General features: G+C 36.9%; 1 protein-coding gene across 2 annotated transcripts in view; it reads right to left on the bottom strand.

The window, feature by feature from the left end:
- Positions 1–22,563, bottom strand: part of Kank (KN motif and ankyrin repeat domain-containing protein 2 kank) — a 66,334-nt gene extending 43,771 nt beyond the window's left edge. Inside the window, exon 1 of one of the 2 annotated variants that reach the window (XM_069115617.1) lies at positions 22,389–22,563. The gene's annotated coding sequence lies outside the window, so the exon portion shown is untranslated. The remainder of the gene's footprint in view (positions 1–22,388) is intronic. The other variant, XM_069115615.1, reaches the window with a different exon arrangement.

Here is a 22,563-nt window from a genome sequence, read left to right as displayed (position 1 = left end):
AGAGCTCCTCGGGCTTCACTTTGTTTTGCATAGATATCGTCGGGCAAATGAACGACTTCCGGCCGGTTGGACTTGGAATACGGGATCCTCGATCGCGCCTACGACTCGTGATCTTTGTTCATCTCGATAAGAAACGCTGTTAACACGTTGACCGCTGTTGAATTTTGCCTTCAGAGTCACGATAGATGGAAATATTCTACACCGTAAGATTGTAAAATTTGCAAGAGATTAATCGAACTAATGAATCGATTATATGGTAATATTATCTACGTCATTCGCGTTGTTGAACATTTTCTAGTCGTTGAAATTTATCGTATTTTAATGGATTAAAAACATTCGGTAAAAGCGATATCAATCGATGTCTGTGTGTTTGAAACGAAAGAGTACCCTCTCTACGTTACAAATCTGAATTGATAATTCGAACGTAGCGACTGACGTGTAATTTAAAATTGTTAATGAGATACGATTTCAATTGTTGCTGTAACATACATATGTAGCAATTAATTAATCAAGTAACTTTATCCGGGAATTAATAAGGTAAACAGAAGCAGGATATAATTTATTCAGCCATCGTGGATCATTTTCGATGTTGAGAGAATTATATAATCAGATTTCAATATTATATCAAGCAGAGTAATTTTCAATGATTTTTCCGACATCGACCATAGTTAACACTGTACAGGTAATAATATGTGATTACACAGAACTTAATTAAACCATGCATATTATTGAATACGTGAAATCAGTTTCGAGAAATTAACAGATACAGTGAACAGCTTCTAATTCGAGCGATCACTTAATCACGTAGTACAGTCACTATGGAACTGGTCGTTAAATAACGGAGAATAAGAAAAAGACAGTTACGAAGTCGTAACGATTAGGAAGGAACGAACCAAACAACAGACTTGTACCTTATAATTTGTTAAGCAGAAATCGTATAACGTAAAGAGTGGCATTAGTGTTCTTTGATCGACTGCAACGACAAAAATTAGCTAGACTCTATCTATAATATTACTTAAATTCTATTTGCTCGTGTCTTTCCTGTAATCCTTTCCTTCTGTCTTTCATCCTCCATTTCAGAAATTCTTCTGTTTATAATTAATATATAAAATATAATATAAAAATCTATTATATCTCACTTTCTCTAATATTCGCAAAGGTATCATTAGTCGAGTTGTTATCGACTACAACGACGAAACTTAAGAAGCAATTGGTAACGAGCACATGTTCCAAGCAAATTGGTTACGCTTGTTCGACTCTGATAGGAAACTTTGTGTATCGAACGGTGCTCGAACCTGGCTGTCGTCGAAGCTGCTCGACCGTACACCAGTGCGCAAACATCAATTTACAATCGACGCTTTAGCGTTGCCGCAACGAGTAGATTTAATTAACCTCATAATAGCTCGACCTGCGTTAATTTAGTCACGAGGTACGTACAATTCTTTTGCAACTATTATCGATAATACATGAACGCGGAGAAGTGATTCTTAAGATACGTTATATTTCATTCTGAGTGATATAGCAAGCGGCGAGTAGCTGCTATGATTAACTACTAGTTCGAGAAATTAGAAACGCGCATTAATCTTGTCCATCGACTAGTCATTCTCTTGCTCCTTGCCTTGCAGCATAAAGTCTGGCATCTTACGGTCGATCGGCAGACTATTCTCTTAGACCATTATACTTTCTATCGCATCGTTCATAATAAGTAACATTTCACTTTCACAACATTGTTACGTAAATTAATAAAATCGATTTCTAACGCTGCCGCTATCAATTCTCACGTACGTGAATCCTTTTCGTTGATTTCTTCGCAAACTTTCTTAGAAATTGTACATAATCTATATGTCGGGTTAAGGTTGGAATTTTGGGCGTTTGATGAACATTCGCTCAAATTTACCATCGCGATTATAGCTGATATTTATTGGTACAAATGTGGTCACTACAAGAGGTAATAGCGGCGATCGGATGGTCGAAATGTCGATGACAACGAATTCAGGTTCGATGACGAATGCGATGTGATACACGTATGACTCCACGTACAAAAGTAAAACTTATCTGAATGAACTCACCTGCAGTCCAAGTGGAACTGCCCTTATATATTCTTCTCCCTACCTCTCTTTGTTTTTAAGGAGAGCTATATATTATTCACTTCGAACCCAAGCCCATCGTCATAAAATCGGATTAGAACATTAAAACTGTTTCTTAGTTTTGTTACTTAAGTGTAGCTATAGTAAAAGTCTGGACTAGGGTATTGGACCTTTTGCAACATTCCAAAATGTCCTTTCATCCCCGACATGTACAAAGTATGTAACGGAGTTTTCCAGCTTCTCTATTGACGAAGAAATTTATTCAAAATACATATCAGCCGAATTAATCATTTTTACGTTGCACATTACCTAACATCATTTTTACACAGAATGACGAGAGGATTTTACCTATGCAACAAATTACACGCTACCACTGAGAAAAATGGTGCAACTTGCATGATTGCACTAAAATGCACCTGCATGATTGCACTCGCGGACCATTCATCATCTTCCAACAATTTTTCTAATTGCAGTCAGAAACAGATATGGCTTGTTCCAATTACGTGAATTGCTCTGTACACACACACACACACACACACACACATATATATATATATATATATATATATATATATATTTAATTACTATACATCTAAACTATAACGACTATATAGATCAATCCAATCTACGCTGGATCTTAGCTGTAAAGCTACCATAAAACTCCCAATTCTTACATAGACACAACGTAGCAGATGTAACACGACAAACGTAATTATATTATGCAATTATGTCCAATTGGATTTATAAAATCGACTCCACGCAAAGTTGAATTTCTGTATAATTAAATATTCTACGCTGGTTCCTGCAGCTGTAGGACAAGAAGAAACCAAATAGTATTTTACACGAATCTACATGCAAACGTCCAGAAACAGCACAAACCTATTCAATCGTAATTCGTTCGAGTGACAATTAATTAATAGGCGCATCGAAAGGACGATCGTAGAGTTAGGAACGAAGCAAAGGGTCAGTTTTGCGCAATCCAAGAGGGAATTTCTCTTCTCGGCGTCTTCCAGAGCTCGTTTCAGCTCGCGTGAATTAATTATGCCGCAAGTTTCTCTCCTCTTGTCGTTCCTTTATTTTCTCCTTTATCGCGGCTCGTTTTACCCGCTCAGCACGTGTGTGAGTGCTCCTTTATTGGGCCTGTAACACTGGGGCCTGATGCAACGAGCCGCGAAGGCGTAAGCCGCGTAGGCGTACGCACGACGTTGTGTTGTCTTTTCGTACGCGATCGCGTGCACAGTGTGGGTGATCGAATGTAAGGGGTGCCTGGAAACATTCGTACACCTGACGTAACAAACACGGACCAGGATACGGTGAGGACACACGTCTCTGTCCTTGGCTGGAAAGCGGGAACCAAAGGGATCCGCGCTCGCTTAATCACCATCGTGCTCGAGTCACGTAAATTTCCACGCTGTCAATATCAGAAGCCGTTCTCAGCTGCGTCCTTCACCGATCGATAGAATCGCAGCAGTCGGAGAAACGACTCGCTGGTAATCTAGACCGGAAGTTGGATAGTAGGAAAGGAGCCGAAGAGTGGTTCGGAAAAATTCTTTCGACCAAGTTTGCTTTTTCCTTGAGTCCAAAGATTGAGAATTTATTCAGAGGCTGTGAATGTAGGGTGGAGGCGATGACAAGTTTCGGTCGTCGCGGAAGATCGGTTTCTTGCTTTTGACAAACGAATCGCGGAGATGCGTTCATTTGGAAAAATAGAGTAGTCAGAGAAGACTGTAGTTTTGGGGAATCAAAGAGGTTTAAACTTTTACCTTCAGAGTATTATATCGATACACACGATCGTTCGCAGAACTGGATGTTGGAAAATTAAACGTTGCGGAAGCAAGACAGTGTAATTTCTTAAGTTTGATATAAGCGCCGTTTTAACTTCTCGTCTTTAGTGTGTCGTGCTGGTACGTTCGTTGGTCGAATTGGATAATAGATGGTAGAAAGTTGACGTTTAAGGAACAAGAAATTTTAATCGTTATTTTGCAACCTATTGAATTGTAAAACTGGATAGTCGAGGTTCAAAAAATTGAGCTTTAATAGACTCGGCAAGTTTCATTTCTTCCTTTCGACGTATATCACGTCGATGAAATTCACGAAAGTAATTAATCAAAATTAGAAAGTGGAAGTTGAGAAATCACGAGATTATAATCTCGCGTTTTTAACCTACTAATTTCTGAAATTCAATAATCCAGGATAGACGATAGAGATCTATACAACCAATGAGATTTAATCTCATCCTATCGATATATAATATACCGATACACGTAGAATCGAATGATCAAAATTAGCAAGTTCAAGTTCGAAGTATCGAGAAAGTTGAATGATTCATGCGATACCGACTAATCGAAGTTAAAAGGTTGAAATATTCTTCGTCCGTTTCACCGTGTCAACTATGTTCAAATTACAAAGCCTCGAACGACGAACACGGTCTCGTTCTTTCCTTTTCTTTACGAGAAAACATCGGTTCAAGGTTATGGTTTCCAATCTAAACATCTCGAAGGCATCGATTTTACGATCGCTAGAGGTTGCGACACTTGGTACCACCCGGTACATGAAAAGGAACATAAGAGAACCCACGTGGGCTCACCTATCAGCCTTTCTCGTTCGCCCATGCACATTACGCACACGCGTGTGTGACATGAATAACGCACGACCCGGTTCGCGATCATACAGGCATATTCCTTTAAAAGAGCTTTAAAGACCGGCAATCGGGAACATTTCGCGCGAACAACGTTCTCCATATACGCCATTTTGGTCGTTTGCAGATTCCATTAGATCGTTCGTGACAATCTGGAAAGTAGGAGGAGCATATCCTCGTTCAAATATAATTTCATCGTCAGACCAGCTGCGTATCTTTACTGTTTTTATTTCCAGGTCGTTCATGGGAAATCGTCGGCCTGTTTTCTCGAATGGGAGAATCGAAACACCATGGAATACCGGAGTATACTATATCGAGACGACGATGGTTAAGCTACGACCTTGCCGAAGCAGCAACGAGGTATTTTTCGTTTCTTATTGTTGCCGTGTATTGTAAACGGTATCGAATGAATGAGGATCACAGAAAAAGAGAGAAGCTGTAAGTATATGTTACAGAGCAAATTGATTAAATCCACTTTTTATAAAGTTATCAATTTCGCGTTATCCAGCTAGGTAATTCGTATTCAACATCTGAAAAAAGAAATCTTATTTTCATAAATATATTTCTCATAAGGGGACCACGTAAGTAATCGCTGATTCCAAAGAGAATTTCTCAAAATAATGCACGTAATTGTCATTCTTCCATACGGCTTATATGTAGCAGCTTTTACGTTAGCTGATCGGTTTGACTACCGAGAGGCTGTTTTCTCTAATGGGAGAATCGAAACACCATGGAATACCGGAGTATACTATATCGAGACGACGATGGTTAAGCTACGACCTTGCCGAAGCAACAACGAGGTATTTTTCGTTTCTTATTGTTGCCGTGTATTGTAAACGGTATCGAATGAATGAGGATCACAGAAAAAGAGAGAAGCTGTAAGTATATGTTACAGAGCAAATTGATTAAATCCACTTTTTATAAAGTTATCAATTTCGCGTTATCCAGCTAGGTAATTCGTATTCAACATCTGAAAAAAGAAATCTTATTTTCATAAATATATTTCTCATAAAGAGACCACGTAAGTAATCGCTGATTCCAAAGAGAATTTCTCAAAATAATGCACGTAATTGTCGTTCTTCCATACGGCTTATATGTAGCAGCTTTTACGTTAGCTGATCGATTTGACTACCGAGAGGCTTACTCCTTTCTATCGCTGTGTTTCTTACGTTCCTTTGATCTTTGCCGCTTCGAACGGAAACAAACATTACCTTTTGTTACTACGTATATAGCGCTAAGAACCCGAAGAAACACGAACAAGCATCGAACAATAACTAACAACTTTTTCAACAAACGATAGAACATCCACAAAAGGTTGCTCGTTTTTGTTACGGCCAGGATGCAGCTTCAGCGCGTGGAGAAGTAAAGGAAAGATCGAAGGAAGCACGGAATGAAAATCGAGGCGTAACGACGGTATAAATAACGCTGACACGAGGAGCACGCGTAATGGTGATCCTTGAAGACGATTTTCTCGGTCGCGAACCAAGGAATTCCGAATGACACGCGTATTTTCTGTGAACGTGCCTAAATCGCCAGCTCAAGGTGAGGAGTACCAACGACCACGGCGGTAAACCTTCGCTCGAAACTATATTGGCATTCGTGTTCCGAGCACGAAACGTGTTCGAGCTTCTTCGAAGCCAGATCTCCCCCGCGGATCTCTGTATGTGGCAAACGCATACGATTAACTTTATTTTCTCTCGAGTTCTCTGTTCTCCGTTCTTTTCCCTCGTCCTCTTCCTTTTCTACTATTTATTTTCCTTTTTTTATCTCCAATTTTACAAACGTAAAACATATAGCTCATTTAATTTGCTTCTCCCATTCTTTCTCTCGCCCATCTGTATTTTTCCCCGTTATCCGGTCCTTTCATCTCTAACTTCGATTTTACAAACACACAACGTAGTATTAATTCTATTTGTTTCCCTTTCGTGCTACTCTATTCTCTTTTCCCCTCCATCCTCTCTTCTCTACACTTTCCTACCATATACACGATTTTCCTTCTCCATCCTCTTTACCTATACAAATCTAGAAACCTTTTGTCAATTGCCAATTATCTCAAAATATCGAAATATCGAAAAAATCCGAATGCAATTCTTCTGTCTACGTTTATTCGTCTTTCTATATTGTTATCAGTGTTATTATTTATTCATAGCGCACGCATCGCGACTCAGGATTGCTCCCGATTTACATTCTCCTCGCTCGAAATACGTGCTTAAAACATTTTTACGTTATAACGTTTATTCTTTTTTCTTCTTTGTCTAGAAAAAAGTCTCGCTTTTTTCCCCAGTACTCTCCCTTTTCTACGAATTTCTTTATCTTCGACTTTAACGATCCGATGTTTTTTCCATTCTTTTTACCTTTGCTCGTTGCCCACCTCTTCTCGCAACTTTAACGTTCTTGTTACGCGTCGTTATCTCTTATGCCCTTTTCTATTCGCTTCATCCAAGCATCGCGGTTATTCCCGCTTGAGTTTTTGCGCGTTTTTCATTGCCACGGGCGATCATGAATACGTCCCAAGACCGGAATATGGGATTGTTTCCTGGTTGTTATACCGAACGAGGCATTAAAAAGCGCAGCCAGAATGCTCCATGCGTCTTGCGTTTGACATGCACGAGTCCAGTGTGGATTGTACTCGTTTTAAACGAGCAGACCATTCAAAGTTCTTCTAATTGATTTATCTAGGTGATTTATGTTATCTTTGACAGTAATCGGAGAGGAAATGGAGCTCGTTCTATCGTTCGTATCTACCAACGAAATATTTCACGATGTAACGTCGTGCATGCAACGTTATGCACCGGGTATTTCGCGTGTCTCAGTAATAACACGTTTATGAAAATAATAGTAGTTTTATGGAGACTTTAAAAGTAGAAAATCACAAGCTTCCACGAATAAGACAAACGAGAGTTCGAAGAATACTCTTTCAAATATTACGCTCTGTATTAATTCAATCCTCTTTTGTTCTTTCGTTGCCGGAATACTTTTATCGTTAGAAAGTTGTTCAAGTGTGAAAAAAATACGAGAAGATTTTAATTTCAATTTCATGCTACAGTTTCTCGTAAAATATTCCATGTCTTTCTGACTGTCGGAACAAAAAAGAGATTGCAATATAAAAATTCAAAGACCCTATAGTTAGATTACTTCGCCTGGCATCGTTATAGGATAATAGATATTTTCTTTTTCCTTGACATATTCTCTTTTATGTTTCGTTTATCAGGCATCAGGTTCCTGAATTACAATAACAAAGCTGGTGTTAAAAGGTGCATTCAGCTTGTTGAATGCGCTCGGAGTTGCATTGTGTCGGGAAGAAACGGTTCTCCAATTAAAACGGTGATTTATATTTCTGTGGTTGAACAAGGAAACCGAGATTCAGCCGAGGTCAGATTCGGATTCATCTAAAAGAAACGGTTAGTTTTTCAGCGTACATATCGAGCATCGTAGTATACTTTTTGAATTAATGCGTTTGATACGTTGCGTGGGAATTTCAAGTCGGCGAGTTTTATCAATCCATTTAAAATTCAGCCGGTTTTTCGAAATGTTCTCGGTGTATTTGATGAACTGTAGGAATCTGAATTTTAAATCAACTGAATATAAAATCAGGTGATTTTAAAGTAATAAGAGAACGAGATTGATATGTTCCGTTATAACTACATTCCGAAATTCATCTGAACGGATGGTATATTTCGTCGAATCTAATTTTACCGGTTTTTTTTTGATTACAATACACAAAAATGAGGAAGGAAATCCCGGAAATTTTTCTTTCTTTTTTTAGCCTCGAGGTATTTCATTCTGAAGATGATGTAATATATTCGAAAAATATATACTGTAAATTTTCGAAAGATAAAAACATGGCTCTAACTGTGCAGAAAATAATCGAAATAAAGCTTGTAGATACCAAGTTTTCTTTATTATTTCTTTCCTATTTGCCAAACACGCTGTGACATACTGTTTTAATTTTTTTTATCAAAAGATACATATAAATTCTATTCTAACGAAGCTAAATATCAGCCAAGTTCGAGTTATTCGATTACTTTTCAGAACGGTGATTTAAAACACTGGTATGGCCGAGTGCGCGTCAAAAAATTAACGAGTAAAATCATTGAATCGCGATTGAAGTTAATTTTTAATGCCAAGAGAAATTTCGTGAACCTCTGGTCCGTCAATAATCATTTTCCGATTTCCAATATCTATCGTGTCTGAATCGTATTATTTTTTTTTTTTTTTTGTTTAACCATCCGTGCTATCGTCATTGTTGCAATTTACAGGGTACGACAAATGCTGCAATTTGAGCTTAAGCTCAATTAAACTCGATGAGTTTAAGCTTGCCGAGTGGAGCGATTTTTTCGACATTTCTTTTTATTTATTTCTATGAAATTGTATTAAAAATACCTTTGTCGTTTAGGAAATCGCGCAGAAAAGATTAAATCTACGATAACATTGATCTTGAAACTTTTCAGAACTTTAATTACATTTGATTTTAATTTATTATATTTGATTACTGAAGAAGATCGATCTAAAGTTCGCCTACTTGCTCAACATGAATCTTTTGATTTCACCAATATTAATTCATAAAGGATATAATCTAACAAACACGAAGATGGTACCCCGCTGGGGGTAGCCACCCACATGATAATCAAACAGCTAGAAAATTCTACCAAATGTCCAAATTGGACAAATTGTGAATGTGAAATATTAAATAAAAAAAAAAAAAAGCTTGATCGATAAAATCGAGTAAAAACCAATATTAATGATGACTCCGTGACTCGTCAGCTACCGCACCATACTGGATCCATCGATCGCCGATCCAACACGTAAAATAAATTACGTTCGTCTACGTTATACACAATGCACAGACGATCGATGATTTATGCAAGTTTCTCTCGCGAGCTTCGCTGTTTCGCGTTTTAACTTAGCTAGTCATGCTTGGCGAATGTTTATGGTAATAAACGAGTCTCGTCTCTGCGTATAAATAGTTATAGCCATCTGGCGATAAAAGCTATCTTAACCCAGGTAAACTCGACTTATTCACACTTCACACTGAACTCATCATCGCTGTATACTCTTCCTATATTTCCTAAGATAAGATAATCGAATTTATATTGACGCTCCTTGCGTCACTGTCATTGTCGTCTTACGTAATGACTAATAATGACATACCTTCGTGTCGTGAGGCACGTTTTCTTTCTTTTTTTTTTTTTCAGACTATTTCGTCGTTGCGTAGGTCAGAGTAATTTCCACGTTTTCGGATTTCACGTTTGAAACGATCGCGCGGGATATTACTAAATTTAATTGTATTTACGCTACGATATGACATTCTTTGTACGAAATTATTTCTTTACAATTACGAAATATTTGTATGGATTACTTCTCCAGCGTTGATAGAATGAAATTCCTCTGTATTATTTGGTGGATTGCTAATTAGCTCGGAGAAAGAATTTCATTCAGAATCGCAAGTTACGCAATCGAATATCTGTGTTAGGTAAATATCGAGAAAGCAGTTCTTTTTTTTCAACTGGTATCGTTGAGACGTACGTAGATAGATGTAAGAGATGATAGATCATTTAATATTCAATTGTATTTTATATTTTACAGGGTGGTTGGTAACTGGTGGTACAAGCGAAAAGGGGGTGATTCTAGGCGAAAAAAGAAGTCGAAAATATAGAATAAAAATTGTTCGTTCGAGGCTTTGTTTTCGAGAAAATCGACTTTGAATTTTCGCTCGGTACGCGTGCACTTTATCACGTCTCGTTATAACGGATCTCACTGTAGATCGTTGTCTCGATTGACGTTTTCTTTTTTATCCTATAAATTTTATATTTTTTAAATAAATAAATTTGTATATTTTTTATTCTATATTTTCGATTTCTTTTTTCGCGTAGAATCACCCCCTTTCCGCTTGTACCACAAGTTACCAACCACCCTGTATATTTTAGGCAATAAACGCTGTTCACATTTTTACTTTGCTTTCGTTTGTCGTATCAACCAAAGTAGCACGTTGAACTCTCGGACAAAGGTAAGATACACAATGTCGTATTACAAAAATAAAGATTTGAAAACAAAAATAAATTTCGTCACGATGTATTATGAAACTGAAACTCGATATTGCGCTAGAAAAAAGTACAAATTTAAAGAAACTCGTGAATTTTTCACAAACGCGTGTTATATAGCAAAGTATTGAACGGCTTTGGCTCTGTATCTTCTCTTTTTCATATAATTATTCGGATATATAATTTTTCGATACATAATTACCATTATTTCCTCTTTTTCGTTATATCCGGTTTAATCTTCAAAGCGGAAGAGCCACAGGCCAGTTCGTAACGCGGCACGCGCTCACGAGTGTTGCTAATTTAATGAAAAGATCGCATACCGGGAGTGCATCAACATGCTGACCGGGCACGATTATCGGTCATTCGAATAATTACCAGCCCGACGAGGACAAAAACTCGGCCTAAAGAGCCAACTAAGCGAACTATAATTTATTTCATCTGATTTATTATCTACCACGACTCTATAGTTAATTCTCGATTCAATGATTTTCCTACTTTCAACTCTGTTCTTGTTTTCACACAACGTGTACTAAGCTGGCAACATTAAAACATCAGAAAGTTCGTTGAATATTCCACAGGAATTAATGATTCTAACGAGTCTCGAATAAAATATCAGGGAAAATCATCGAAATACGTATTATTGTTGGTCAAATTTCCGTAAAGTAGAACAAGGCAACGTTTAATTTGATTCGAAGGTTTTCAAGCTTTTTGTACTAAAAATTTTCGAGAAATAAGTTTTCGAAGATTAGAGAGAACGAAGTTTTGATAAATGGATTATTGATTTAACGTTTCGGCGATGCAATTCTATCGACGCTATATCGACGAGATAACTTTACAATTTTAGGTTTTGCAGCGTAGAGTACACACATCAATCCGCTTTTTTTGTTTGTTAAGCAAAACGAACACGAGAAACGCATCCGACAGTTTTCCGATGATACAAGTAAAAGCAGTCGCATGTCTTGCGACTACTTTGCGAAATAAAAGTTTACATTTTCTCCGAGGATGCTGTGGCATGAGGTAATACGACAGGAGAAATTTGTTCTTTTTCCGGATTATTTCGAAACATTCATTTCCGTAACCGTAAGGAATTTCACTCTGAACCGACGTTATTTAAAGATATTATTTTGTACATTCTATGAAGTGGCAATTTTAGTAAATATACAGGGTGGTTGGTAATTGGCGGTACAAGCGGAAAGGGGGAGATTCTACGCGATAAAAGAAATCGAAAATATAGAATAAAAAATATACAAATTTATTTATTTAAAAAATATAAAATTTATAGGATAAAAAAGAAAACGTCAATCGAGACAACGATCTACAGTGAGATCCGTTATAACGAGACGTGATGAAGTGCACGCGTACCGAGCGAAAATTCAAAGTCGATTTTCTCGAAAACAAAGCCTCGAACGAAAAATTTTTATTCTATATTTTCGACTTCTTTTTTCGCCTAGAATCACCCCCTTACCGCTTGTACCACCAGTTACCAACCACCCTGTATAAATATGCGTGTTGTAAAATTCATTGTCATTTGTTAGACTGTTTGTTGCGGAATAAAATGTCTAGAATACTTATTCATGATTTCACGTTCTCTACGGAGAAATTAATTATAAATACCGCTGAATGAGTTAAATAAGAAAAGAAATGATTTAAAATTCGCATATAGAAAATTCTTTATCGAGTCGAATAAGCAATGTCTGTGTAGATATCCTTTTCACTTATCGTTCAAATTATATGAGAATATGTTTGCTTAATTTTACCTCAGTATACTAATAAACCATGGCAAGCTGCAAATTGTACATGAAACGCGATTCGCGTTTCTCTTTTAACGAACCCAGAGGCAATGTGAAAGAGATGGAATGAAATTTAATATTCAATCAAATTCGCGAAATATTAAATTTTTAATTCTTTCCCTGCTAATTTCTCCCTAATTTCCTTTTTTATACTTTGTACAGTTCTTTTTAATTCCAGACATTAAAAAAATATAGGTTCATTTTTTAACCTTCTCAAAAACACGTTGCGACAAATCTTTTTCATCATTTTTGGTTTATTAAAATTTATCTCACCAAAAGAAGAAACGACAATTTATCGTAACATATTCCAAAATGTATGCCTCTTTTTGTCATTTTTCCACAAACACGTTGTGTCACATTTTTTCAATCATTTCGCACATTAAACTCTACTCCATCGATGATATAAAACGTGCTACTTCAAAGAAGCTAACAACAAGTACCCATAGTGTGAAATTTTATCTTAAGGCTACCTATAATTTTATTCAATGAATCTCACGTAATTCGTGTAGAAGATAGAAAAATTCCTCGTTTGTTTCGATCGAACAGCGTCACTGTTGGCATCTGGCTGCAATCGAGCGGCAAACGTAACGTTCGCTTAATTAAGAATGAACGCGCATCTCGCGAATAACGATGTAGCCGCAAGCGGATTATATATTCGCGGAGCGTATTTCAAGGCGATTACGTTTGCTCGATGACGACGTTATACGCACCGTATACCACGAGTTATTCCCATAGCTATCAAAAGCGCAACGCTGCCGCGCCAGCCTGCCTGACGATTATTAACATCGTACTTATTCCTACTGCTGACTGAGGAAATAATGTCAAGGTCGTTAGGCGTGTCTGCAAAACTATACCAATTGAATAAACTTGTAAGAACATAGTGGAATAAACTTGATAAACACATAACATTATATATTCATATTCGCTAAGATATATCGATTATTATATATATTAATTAATATATGTGATTAATATATACATATAAAGCAATCACATTAGGTTTTACGTTTACGATTTGATGGCAATATAGGTTGATTGTATCCAACGATTACAATGCACGAATGGATGAATAAATATAAATGTATTTAATTAATAAATGACTATAACATAGGTATTAACGTGCCAAATAGGAAAGTAAGTAATTACAACTCGGATGTGAGAATAATTGTGACAGTGAAGAGGGTACTGATATGAAGAACTTGTAAAATAAAACTATTTATAGATAACAAAAAATAAAAAAAATAGCTAATTAATTACCTCGATCGTCATATGATAATGATAATAATAATAGATAGAGGAAACTGTTATCCAAATAAGTCGATGACGAATAAAACGAGTTGCTGAATCTTGGGAAAATTCCGCGGAATTATGTATTCATTTCAGCAAACAGTGAACTACCTCGTTAAGCAGGGCTCGAGCAAATACGGACGAACAATGCCACGTGAAACTCGCTTTTCATCGAATGAAACTGCTACAGTCAGGAGATCCGATCGTTTTACGATTTCAGCCAGGAAAGTCGATTTCGTTTTCGCGAAATGTCATGAAGCGTTCTTGTGCGTACTTATGCTTACGGTTCTATGAGAAATCTCCTACTTATGTTAGTTCCTATCGATATAGTATGGTAGTCGTTTGGTCAAGTGGACAAGTTTTCGCAAGATTTCACAGAAAACTTTTAGAAGTTCATAGATATTATTACTTTATTACTCTAGCAATAACTAAGCTGCGAATTTGTATGCCATTTTATTTTATTCTTTTTTACATAGAAGACGCATAATATGCAAAAATATCCAAAATATATAGTGCTGGTATTTGTATAGATATTCAGTCTATCGATTACTTTACGCTGTAAATTCATTTACTGGAACGAAATTTTAGTTAAAACTCGCGTCCATTGTGAATCTACTTATTTGACTGTGAACTCCGATTAAACGAATGAAAAATTATAGCGAGAAAAATCATTGAATTCCTATTATTATAAATTTCAGTCATATCGTATTTAAAAGCTACAAACCCTAAAATCGTTAACAAATAATAATACACAAAACGCAAAGGATATCTTCCAAATTACACACATGTCATATAAATAAAAATATCTAAGATCTCGCTAGAGTAGCATTGCACTTTATGGATATAGTGGAATAGTTGAGATATCTTTCTATTCACACAGAAATACCAATTTCCATCGAATTCGTTATTATACCAATTACAGGTTAAATCTCGAAATAGCTATGTGCACGCACGTGAGATTCGTGGGAACAAGCAAACGTGGAATTCTGGAAAATGATCGCAGCAAGAAGCTAAAATGTCACTGGGCCAGCCTGGAAAATCGCTGGCGAGTTATCGATAACGTGGCCAATCCCTTCACGTTGCTTTGCCTCGGTTCGTCGTTGCTTTCCATGAACTTTCTACGGTCGCTTTAACGAGCTTCGGAACGAAGTCTCCGCCAAATAAGGATTCCGTTTGCCTGAACGGACGGTCGATGAAAGGTAATGAATAAGTTGAGATACACTTGAAAGCGGTTGCAAAGCCAGCAGCCCGCTGTCTCGACTGGTAATTTATTTGTTTAATCTTGCAGACGGTGTAATTAACAGAGAATTTGCTGTATTCGAAATACGTTCGCTTGAATTACAACAGAGAAACGCCCTTTCGTTTGTTCCTTACTTCGCTATACAATTAATTTTGCGCTGAGTTTTGATCACATAAACGGTTTTACCATTTCAGTTTAATTGTTCTTGCATATAATTCGTACTTACTACATCTTCCCTTGTTATTATATCGTAAAATTATATCCTTTCCTGGTGATACATCCGAAGCTTTTCTTTCTTGCTACAGCTTCCGTACGAAATGGTTCTTTTGAATTATTTTACGCTCTAACGTGGTCTTTTATCGTTAATAAATTTCTTAAATAAATTTGAAGAAAGTATGAGAGAATCGCTGCTTGATTCCTCGTTTTAGATGTACGTCACAGCTCTTTTTGAAACAATAAAAATCTCGCTTCTTGAAACGAGGATGAGATTCGAGAATAAAAATTCTCTGATCGCAAGTAAGTTGTTACTTTTTTGACAGTCGTTTTAATTTATCTTTTGAGATATGAGTTCATTGACCCGTTACCGATAGTGTTTTTAGCATTATCAACTACTCAGAAGTTAGATTGATCGAACCCAATAATATTTTGCAAGTTACAATACGTATAACTAGTTTCTAATTTGTCAGAAAAAAGGGTTAATCAGTTTTAGTTGTGGGCTTGTTAACTCGTTAGTAATTGTGTCTTTAATATATTACGAGTCACTCGATAACTAAACCGATTAATTCGAATGATTAATAAATCGATCGGTTTGATTCGTGTGTGGCTCATACTTTGATTAAATATGATACATCGTCGTTGGTATTAACTGTTGGTAGCATAATATATTAGCTACTGTTCGATAGGAAAAGTGTTAGCGTCATGCCAATTCACGTCCCAGATAAAATGCACACGGATTAGCATAGAAGTGACTAGAACGTGCATGTGCTAAATACCCTGCCTTGTCCAAGTCAAACAAAACGAGTATTACAAATAGTTACGTAAGGCTGCACATGTGCAACGATGCTTTTAGACGCACATGTTCGAACATCGTCGAAGAACCGGAATAAAGGTTCTTCTCTCGATGCTCTGAGTCCACGAATTAATATAAAAGTTCACTTGTGTATATACACCAGCGTAGAATAAACATAAAATCCTTCGTCAAATAATGTGTCTATTAAGGGGGTATTCTGGTCTAGAAATTTGAAAAAATCGAAAAATTTCTTTTTTCATATTTCCAAAGATTAGACATTCAAGAATATGCCCTTAAAAGGATTTTTCAAAATTTCAATTATTTTATGTGTTACAGCGATTTTTGTGACGCGGCATCTGCTCCGGTCTGACCGGAACAAACGAATAGTAGACGGTAGACGTTGTCCGAGTAAACTTGTCTCAAAACTTTAAACGCGTTTTTCTCGAAACTACTTTTTTCGAGTTGGCGTGCACGATATCTCAAGTTCTAACGAACCGATTTATTTTAAATTTGGTCTGAATATTCCTTGTATACTCCTCTATCGTCCGGATCACGCTCAGCTCAAAATCTTTAATATTACTATTTTTTAAACGTTCGGAATTGTCAAAAAAGACGTGCGAAATAAGAAATTTGTTTTCAAACGGCCGTAATTTTGTGAAAAAATGTTATATTGTCTTTTCCAAGGTTCAGACGATAACGGCATCCATACTAATTAAGAATCCGTTCGCATTTTTTGTCTCAGACGAGCAGAAGGGTTGATATCATGCACGCCACGACACAACATTTTTTTGGCAGCACCCACTTTGCCAGCTCGTAACTTTTTAAATATTGAGTTTTTTTCAGTGAATTTTTTACGTAATCTCGAAATATCAATAAACAAATGCTAAAAAGAAGGATAGCAAAAATATTTTTTGTTTCGCTTGTACAGAGCTTCAAAAATCGCCTGAAATTCATGCCTCTAGACCAGAATACTCCCTTAATGGACAGTCTATCTGTACCTAAGCGTTTAAATATGTCGGAGATGAAGGAACATCAGGATTTCCCGGCTGGAATGTTGGGAAGAAACCCCAATACCCTAGTCCAGACTTTTACTATAGCTACACCTAAATAATAAAAATAAGAAATAGTTAGCCACGGTCACGGGAGGGACGTGTACCTGACAGAGGTACGGAATGATTATATGGTCCTCATTGAGAACAAAGATTGACCCGAGAAGTGGGGACAGGAGTATATAAGGGCAGTTTCATTTTGGATCGGTTGAGTTACGCAGATAGTTAGTTAGTTAGTCGTTGGGCGTGCTAATTGTGTTATCGAGACAGTTATCCGTGTCATGTATTACGTTGGTGTAATCGTCATTCCGTGGACCGTGGATTCGTTATCGAACCTGAACTCGTCACCATCCTCTCGAGGATCCTATCGCTGATACGACTCATAGCCTCTTATAGTGTCCACATCAACATCCAGGATGGCAAAGTAAGTAAAGGATCATCGAACGCCCCAAAAGTTCAACCTGACTCCGACAAATATGTATCTTCATGAAGATAAATTGATTCTGATTTTTAATACAGAATCAAGCAACTTCAATTCTGTTTACAAATGTCCTAATTCCAAGCTTGAATATACATTAGCCGAATACGAATATGATTTGCACGATGCAAATTCTCTGCATAAATGAATGTAAAAAGGGTAGAAAAAGCTTCGAAAAATACTTAGCTACACTCTAATGGACTACATGTACATGTACATACGTATGTATAATATAAGACCGTACAGCTTCTAGCTCTTATCATCGAACTATTTATAATTCCGATTCTAATTACGAATACTCCAACTCCAGTTATAGGCGGTTTTACTAGAAGCATAATTTGCGCGATACAAATTATACGCGCGAATAAAATAAAAAGAGCGTGCGAAGGATAATTGAAAAATGTCTACTAATTTCTTCTCTCTGAACTTTCCGAACGTGACTACTTGCCAACAATACCGCCGTTACCTAAAATTCGTAAATACATACAAAACTTCACTCTAGATTTACGTAATACCTTCTTTGCGAAAACGAAGCTCGTTTATGGCAAAGACGATCGAGAAGAGCGTGGAAGGCGTCGATGAACTTTCACCCGTTTCAACGAGTCACGTAACAGATCGAATCGTTTTCCGTTCGTTACCATGGCACATGTCAAAAGCGACGCACTCGATCAAGAGGAAGAGAATAAGTACGCGACTGTACACGAGCTTTAATAACTCTCTTTACTAGAGGGACGCTTAAACGACGTGTATACAGTATGATATATACGTTAATGGCAGCCTAATGCTTGGGTGATCGTTGTAGGATTATCAGAGATAACTTGGTATTTGCAGCGTTAATTGTACGCACTTAGGGATCGTGCACGCTTCGGGATATAACTGGCCAGCAAAGAGAAGAGAACAGAAGAAGCAATATATAGTTGAGAGGGTTTGTTGCGATGCCAGCAGGTAACCTTATATGTATCGACAGAAAAGCCGCGGATCTTGATAAGTTACGAGATGAGGACCGACTGTTTGCCGGCTAGGTCGTAAATATCGCATCTGTCATTGGATTTAAAGGAACTTTGCGACGTGTCAATTCGCGAGAGCGCGAGGAAATCGTAAATAATCGATGCTTCGAGCAACTGTGGTAATCGTCGAAACGTGGCAATATCGGCCAACTTTTGGAGCAATAGAAAATCAGTTTAACACGTTGACTGCCACGACACCCGTATTCGGGTGTCAGCAGAGTTTCTGGTCAGGCCATGTAACCCATATTCGGGTGTCGCTTGTTTCACTACTTGCAAAGAATCGTCGTAGGTATTTGAAAAAATATTCCATAATAATAAATTGTAATAATAGTTGAATTGTTATAAGATAGAAGTGCGAAAATGGTTTATTAAAGAAATCATTTAGAATGTAAAACTTTAAAGCATTCTATACATAGCTGAGGCTGGTCGGGACAATTTGGACAATAAATTGAAGATTCAACTTGACGCACGAGTTTCTCTTTGGTCCGCTAGGATATTTACTAGTAAGCGAATTTTTGTTAGAAGTATACCGAATCGAAGAGGCGGCTCCACTTTTCAGTACCTTGAGAAAACCAACAAAAACGAAACTCATAGCTAATTAATATTTGTCGTAATAAACTATGATGTGGTATAATATCCATACTTTAATATAAGCTACACGTCAATTTGTACATTGTACTCGTAAAGACGAATGGCTAAAATAATGAACTTCATTTTATAATTGGAATTTATAACATCATTTTATAATTCTAATTTATAACACCATTTTATGATTCTAATTTATAACGTCATTTTATAATTCTAATTGTAATACACAGTTGGGTGCTTTCTGATGTAAAATCTCTCTAAAAATATTCGCCAACATTTGTCGCTGTGTGTTTAAGGAATTGGCACGTTTGAATGGAGACGTGACCAATCTATCGATCGCATGGGTGCGAACACTCTTCTCGATTCCTTTTTTAGTATTTATTTTATGACGGTGCATCGTGTCATATAGGATATTAAATTGTATAAATTCTTTTCTTTAGATATATAAATAAAATTGTCCGTATGCAACGTAATACGATTGTCATCAAATATTGAATTGGCCTTATATCCTCGATAGTTCACCGAGTGACTGTCGTTCAACCAGATAATCTCGTATCTATTTAGCACAGTGTATTTTGCGCCTATCTTTTCTAAATTAACCATCGCACTTCATATTTCATATTTTCAAGCAATTAATCTATTCGACAGGATGTACCATATTTGAAAGACGAAACAAACACTGTGCGTATAATATTCAATTCGCGCATTAGAATGTTTTGCATTTTGCATTTAGACGATGAAAATGTCGCAGGAGGCGTTGTCTTGGGCGTCACTTGCAAAATTCTCTATTTCCATTATTTAATATTTATTATTACAGAACTAATCTTTTCCGCTTTTATGCTTATTAACGAATGAATCTACGTTTGAAAAATAAATAAAAAACTGATAGCTCGTACCCTAACAAACGAAATAAACTTATTCGCGTGCGTTGTTTCGAAAAGATTTTATGTCGAATAAAACCTTGTCCGGAGAAACAAATAAAGAAATAAATAAACTATCAACATACGCTTTAACAAACTGGATAAACCTGTCGTTTGACTCGTTTTCAAATAATTTCACGAATGTGTTGCTTTATATTACGTCGAGAATGAATTGAAAAAAGAATCTGGAGGTCGCAATCGGTAACGTTTGATCCAGGCGGTAGCGACAAAAGGCAACATGTGTTATCGTCGTACGTATTTCCACGTAACCGAAGTCCACTTGTTTCCACGAGCACGAGATTATGCGCGTGCGGAATGTAAGCAGCGATCGGATCGCTCGTAAACACGAAGAAATAGCGGAACGCGATATGTAAATTGTAGACGGCGGTGTAGGTGTAGTTTGAGCAACCGATAAAAAGCGTCGAGTTGGATCACCATTTAAATTCGAAAGAAAATTATCATTTCCTACAAATCGGTATTCTCTAGTCGAGCTAAAGAGTATACGAAAACTTGTTTCCTATATAGAGTATACAAACGCGTCGATCTACAATTACATTAGAAAGAACTTCATATAATAATTTTTCAAATTGAATTAAACAAAAATTAAATTGAAAAATTAGTTAAACACTGTAAATAACATTGGATTGCCATTCTAAAATCAATAGGAATTATTATTTTTCTAAACATTAGATGTCTGAAATTAAAGAATTGATCTTCGTGTATGTCCTATTAATTCCATCGATGTCAATTTAATCGTACACTGCGTCTCATAAGTATAAAACCGTCTAAATTTCGTCTATTTTACTTCACATACTTCTAATTAAATCTTGTCGTATCGTATCTCATACCTTGTACCTGTGTACGACTGAAAATTTCAGACTAGTTTCATGATTACGAGACGTAGCGTATAATACGAAACATTGTGTTTTCTATTGATTTAACGTAGACACGTCATAGTTCACCGCTATCAGAATTTTATCGCGGATTTACGACTTCGAGATCGTAGCCCAGGTTATTGACTTCGTTGTTGTGGCACGTAAAACGTGTATACGGCGCGCATGAAATAATTATTCTTAATAAACTAATATATCGACGCGATCTATACGTGGAAGAGACGCTTTAATGAATGCATCGTCGAACCCTGTGTGCTTCGAATCGCTGGTGAATACGATCAATGGATAACGAGTGGACGTTCAATCACCAGGCAAATCAATTAATCGTACATCGAACATCCTCTTAGTACGTGTTTATCTTCCGTTGCTCTGTTTTTGCATCGACTAATTACCTACTAATTGCCAGTTTCACGTTGTACTAAATTTATGTCGTCTACACGGGAGTTACGAGATGCTATACGATGAATTTTAATATGTCCCACGCTGATTCGCGTCATTGTACTTCGAATATCGTTTACTTTACTAATTATCAACGACAGACAGAAAGTCACCTACGCGATTTCGAGATCGAGCTTCTGATTCGTGGCGCCTGACCGATCGCAATTGGCACCTCTATACCACGATCTTGTAATAAAACGATAAATCGTGGGACGCGGATCGAATTTTCATTTATGAATTTTGTTGTAACGATAAAGAGCAACGTACGTACATGTATATACGACAAGTGATAAGAGCAATCGTATTATCCAAAGTAATCGACTTCGCTTTCTGTAAATTTCAGGATTTCGTTACATAGGTACAGGATTAATTCAATTTTTAAGAAACCAACGAGTTATTTCCATAAGCTACGTCTTATCGTAAAATGATCGTGTAAGTAATAGTAAACTCTAAGGTAGAATTTAAAAAATCCTCTTTGTAATATGACAACGTTTCTCTACTTTTCATTTTATAGGATCGTGACTTTTGAATGAATCGACTAAAATCCTATCGATAGATATAGGAATAATACATAATATCCTTTCGTAGATATTTTCCTCAATTCTCGTTTATCCATGTACATACATATGTATAAAAACAAATACGAGGCGCTTGCAAATCGTTCAAGGAATGCTATCCCACAGTAAAAGCTGTGTATCCTACATCGCTAAAAATCACAAATATCCCAAAGAGAATCATGAAAGAAAATCAGTTACAAATATCGTCTATCACTATCTATAGATCGGGCAATCTATCAATAAAGGCAATTGCATGGCGGAATTTCGTTACCGGTTCGATACCGGTTTTTCGGCACAACGTCACGAAGGTTTGCAGTGGGACAGCGCTTGTCGAACGCTTTTTGCGCGGCTCGAAAATCGACTCACCGACCTGTCAATCGTCCGCGTCCTCGACGTGTATCCCCGTCGTCATCCTGGATCGATCGATCCACGCGATCGTGGTTGCGCACCGGGAGCGGGAAAATGTCGAGGTGTACACGATCGAGACAAATCCACGCGCTGGTCCCCGTACAGACTCGAAGAGGTGACTGGGAGATTCTGA

The sequence above is a fragment of the Bombus flavifrons genome, chromosome 6, assembly GCF_040668555.2.
Source record: "Bombus flavifrons isolate JBK064 chromosome 6, iyBomFlav1_principal, whole genome shotgun sequence".
Lineage (NCBI taxonomy): Eukaryota > Metazoa > Arthropoda > Insecta > Hymenoptera > Apidae > Bombus > Bombus flavifrons.
The sequence above is the reverse complement of the archived record's forward strand: the minus strand, read 5'-3'. Positions and strand labels throughout refer to the sequence as shown.